The 4,910-nt window shown below is 37.7% G+C and overlaps 1 long non-coding RNA gene across 1 annotated transcript; it reads right to left on the bottom strand.

Annotated features, from left to right (window-relative positions):
* Positions 1-3,547: 3,547 nt before the first annotated feature.
* On the bottom strand, positions 3,548-4,647 carry LOC116406183. The gene is made up of 3 exons (XR_004219190.1): positions 4,576-4,647; positions 4,369-4,414; positions 3,548-3,605 (listed from the first exon to the last, which is right to left on the bottom strand). It is a non-coding gene; the product is annotated as an uncharacterized LOC116406183 (long non-coding RNA).
* Positions 4,648-4,910: the final 263 nt, after the last annotated feature.

The following is a 4,910-nucleotide window of genomic DNA, read 5'->3' as shown; positions in this document are numbered from 1 at the left end:
GACAGCATATTTTTCCTACAAAAACATATTAACTAAAATAAGCTCATAAACACGAAAATGCACTAAGTGTTGGTTAACATACACTACCTTGAAATATGATGAAGACTTTATTTCTCCCAACCAGACAGCATAATCAGGAGGTAGTTTGGGAGCAAACAGAATTGACTTAATTTCCACTAGCAATATCCTATAAAAATTTCAAATTCTTGAAATATGGAAACCAATGGAAGTTTTAGGGGAATGAAGTATAACCTCTAAATACAGAAGGACGACATAAAGGGGAATGAAGACTCGAAAGAAGGGCGACGTTTTCGTAGAGAAAGACGACAATTTTGAGGGACAACAGACGACGATTTCAGAGTATTAGGGATGGTAGATGGCGAAAGTCTTAGGGATCTCGTACTCAGTGGATGGTGAACGACTGAAAGCGAAGGACCTAGTACGCATTTTTGGAGAGGGCGTGGTGAACGCGGATGGACGGACGGTGAACACGGCAGAAGTGAGAGATCCTCATAGAGAATTTGGCATTTTCGAATGCGGTAGAGACAAGTCTAGGGCTTCGAAGGATTCAACCCAATATTTTCTTTTATATATATAAATATATATTTAATAACACTTGACGTTTTTAAAACGTAAAGAAAAACGATTTTACTTGACGTCTAAAAAACATCAAGAAATTTAAAAAATAACTCTTCTCCGGATTTTTATAAAAATTCTTGACGTTTTTAAAATGTCAAGTAAAAGTACATATTTCTTGACGTTTGAAAATTTTGAAGAATGTTGAATGGAGGTTTTGTTGCTTTACTGTTTTACTCTATAAAGGAAGAGCATTATAAATATATTATTGAGGAAACATCTTTCGAAATGACTGGTTTTGGAAGTGTCATTAGATTTTTAGTTAGTTAAGCACATTTTCCTCCCAAATAGTAGTCGAAATACAACTGTTTTTTAAGAAGAAGAAACCGAATCCTTCAAACTAGGATAAACCTAGGATAAAAGTCATTATCTATTCACATAGAGTTAAAGTTACAAGGTTGAAGGCTAGAGGGAAGCCTGAAACAACCTAATCTAACAAAGCTTAAAGTTAAGAGTTGGTAGTAACATCATATTAGTTACAAGATGAATGACGCCTAGACCAAACTTCGATCAAGTTACATATGTCTTCCCACAAGTTAACAATAAACCTTGATTTATCCTTAAAAATTCTATTGTTTCTTTCTATCCAAACAATCCAAAGTAAGCCAGTTATGGAGGGAGGAATACACATTAGAGAGCTCAGTTATGGATGGAGGAATACACAACTTTTTCTCGTGTCATTTTCCTCGTGGGCATTCTCTTCATGTTTCTTCTTATTCCGACTAAAATACAAGCACAAATTATTCTTCGCCTTCGTATAGGTTTGTTTGAAGAAGATTAAAAAAGTCCTTAATTTATCTCGACACTTCCAAAACCAGAATATAATACCCGTGCTACATAAATCCCTCTTTCCAAATAGTCTAACATGAACTATCCATGCATATCTTGGAATAAACAAGAGAAACCCTAACTAAACGCAAATAGAAAATATGTTGCAATCTAAAATATAGTTAAAGAAACAAAAAGAAGTTTTAATGCTGTGGGTTTTTTACTGATCTTCTTCAACAACAAAATAACTCAACGCCACAGTTCAATTTTTCCTTCCACGAATTGGGTTTTTAAAGAGTTTTCACCGCGAATAAATTTTTTTTGGTTCGACAAGTAACAACATGTGAATCCCCAAATGCAAGGTTTTATTAAAAATTAAAAATATAATTTTTTTAAAAAAAATTATAATACCTAAAAATATAATTTTTTTATATTTATAACCTAATTTTCTGTCATTGCATACTTGAGAGAAATATATTTTTCAATTAGCATAATAACCTTTATATAGTAAATTAAATTTGTAGAATGAGAAAAGACCTTAGATCCAAAAAAGTTATTTATTTATTATTGGAGTGAATTGTATAATTAATGTAGTTAATGGATGGTTTTGTAACCATAAAAAAATAATGAAAATAATTTTCTAAAAGAATGAATGAAAATTTGGAAAGTTAAAAGGTTTTAGGAATTAAAAAAAAGGGTGTAACATTATAAAAGACTACCAAATATACTGTAAGAGACATGCATTAAAGGAGCTGAGTGTCACGTGTGAAATTTTGACCCCAAAAATCACCCCTAAAATTGTGCCAATTCATGCCACGACTCCTTCAGCAAGGCCCAGGAGCAGCCCAACGTGGTCCTAAGACAGCCTAAGGGCGACCACGACATGTGCCTACGACATTGGCATGCACCTCTCGAGGACAGCTCACAAGCCCCGCATGCGTGCCACGACGAGTGCCCATGACAGCCGAGTGTCAGCCCACGACACAACCCCATAGCACGCCCAGATGCCCGTTGACACGGCCATAGGCGCCCAGCACCAGTGCCCACCATCGGACCCAATGCGCGCGCCCGTGTCTGCCCAACGTCCAGACCGCCCCAGAACCTCCGAGAAGCTTCCAGAAGAATCGGGAAGGTGCGCCCCAACGCGCGCGCGCGCGGAAGGCTCTGGAAGGCCCATGCGCGCGCCCGACGCCCCCAGATGCTTCCAGAAGGCTCCAGACACGCCCATGTGCGTGCTGCCCCGCCCATGCTCATTCTAGACAACCCCAGAAGCCTCTAGAACGTTCGAGACAGTGCCAGAATGTGCTGGAATGCGCGGGAGGCTCCCGAGAAGGCCCCGAAACGTGCTGGATGATGCTGGAACGTGCTGAAACACTCTAGAAGGCTATTATGACCGTCAGCGAGTGTCATGAAAGGTCTAGTCCTCTCTAGAATGTTCTAGGCTTCCTTGTTATGTACCAAATGAACTTGTAATCTCTAGAATCTCCCTTGGCCGACCTTCTAAGGCCCAAGGTCGGTGGGGATGGTCTATAAATACTTGGGGATGGCCTCATTTGTATCAAGCCTTGCAACCTTGCATCTTGGCATGTCTTAGCCAAGCAAGGTCACCTTGCCACCCAAAGTCTCCTTGCCCATGGTATCCCCATGACAAGAAGACAGCATATTTGTACCCAAATATGTATTCATCTATTGTTGGAATGCAATGTATCATTCCAAAGACGTATCCATCCAAACTCCCTCATCCTTCCAACCTCTCTCGTGTCTTGCAACCAACCTTAGTACTTCCGCTGCAACCCGTTGTCATAGTGCTTGGCGCACTACCCCTTCCGGGAAAGGCTTACTTGGCTACGTGGGCATTGTAGTTAGCCAAGTGTCGCACGTATGGTTAGCTTCAGATCTTAACCACGTGACATGAGGCATGCATACTACCAAATATACTATAAATAAACCATAATTCTTTTTTAAGAAATTAAACAACTAATTAAATATAAAGAAGAAAGATTAGAAAATGAATGATCAAACAAACTATGACTCATTTATTTTTGACAGGTTCGGCCAGTATTACCTGACAATTCATTTTCACCAAGAAAATAAACATGAGTAGCCTTGGAATCAAGTTCCTTCGATAAAAGCCACGGAATTAATGGGTTAGAGACAGAACCAGAATTTGAGTTCAACGATGTGGATGGAAAATTCTGAAACTAGGAGCAACAGGAAGTTAAGACAACGAATTATTTTTAATATAGAAAGGGTAATTGTAAGAAGTTGTTAATGAAGTGTCCAAATGCATTATGGTAATATTGGGTGCAGAATGTTTGGTAGTTTTATCTGTGTGCTGTGAAGCACCACAGAGTTGAAGCATATGAAACGAGTGTTTATCTGACAAAAAATAGTGTCATGATCATTGCCTTTCCATTCCATAAATTTATGGATAGCAGAAGAAAGAGAACTCTCAACACTTGAATCACCATATAGCAGTCTACATTCGGTGGTGCCTTGATTTTTGAAGATTTAGTTAAAAGCAGTGATAAAATTGGTACATAAATTACAGTGCATTTCTCGATATGCAACAACATTAAGAGCAACTTAAAGACAACAGTCATCAAGAAATCTAGTATTTAAAATGTATAAAGAGCAGTAGTAAACATATGTATTTTATGGCTGACTTTATCCATAATAAATGTTGGATTAAATCATCAAAATAAAACACAAACAGATAATTATCGAGTTTTTCAATGGAGGATAGAGAGGAAGACATGCATGCACAACTATTAGATCTATATGGTGCCATACTGCCAGTAAAAATTTAAAGACACACATGACAACATTATTTTGGTGAAGTTCTAATATTGCAACCATGGAGGAAAAATCAGCAAATCTTAAATAGATGTAGTAGTCCAAATGATAAAAGTTTGTCTCAAGATAATATTTCAATAACTGCAAATGCATTGTGTTGAACCTAACCTCTTGTGTTTCACGGTAATGAACAAGGACAATGTGTTCAAAGGTCCTGAACAAAAAGCAGAAGCAAGTCATAAATTATATAAGTAGAACACGATATACTGCCACTATCTAATTTCATTTTTCTTTGCTTGTGGCATGATGGGGATAGACCCCACTGAAACAACTGGTAGCAAGCAATTTAACAACTTTCTTTCAACCATAACATACTTATCTAGGAGCCAATAACACCGGCGAACAAAGGTTGGGCTATCTAGTCCATGGGCATAGTATACATGTATCTTTCTACATTACCAACCTGCCGAAGAGAAAGAAAAGATTATAAAAGCACACCTTTTCTTGGTTATTAAGGCTGTAAAAGAATGAAAATTACCATAAATCTAAACACAGTTAATATTAGACCATTGAACAACCTATAGATTCAAAAGGAAAGACTCAAACCACCAATAGACTGGTTAATCATTTAAAATGATCTCCAACAACATGATACGCAGTATATCGTGCTAGATCCATAATTACCACATGTGGACTCCTATGGTAATTTC

The sequence above is a fragment of the Cucumis sativus genome, unplaced genomic scaffold (genome assembly GCF_000004075.3).
Source record: "Cucumis sativus cultivar 9930 unplaced genomic scaffold, Cucumber_9930_V3 scaffold71, whole genome shotgun sequence".
NCBI lineage: Eukaryota > Viridiplantae > Streptophyta > Magnoliopsida > Cucurbitales > Cucurbitaceae > Cucumis > Cucumis sativus.
The sequence above is the reverse complement of the archived record's forward strand: the minus strand, read 5'-3'. Positions and strand labels throughout refer to the sequence as shown.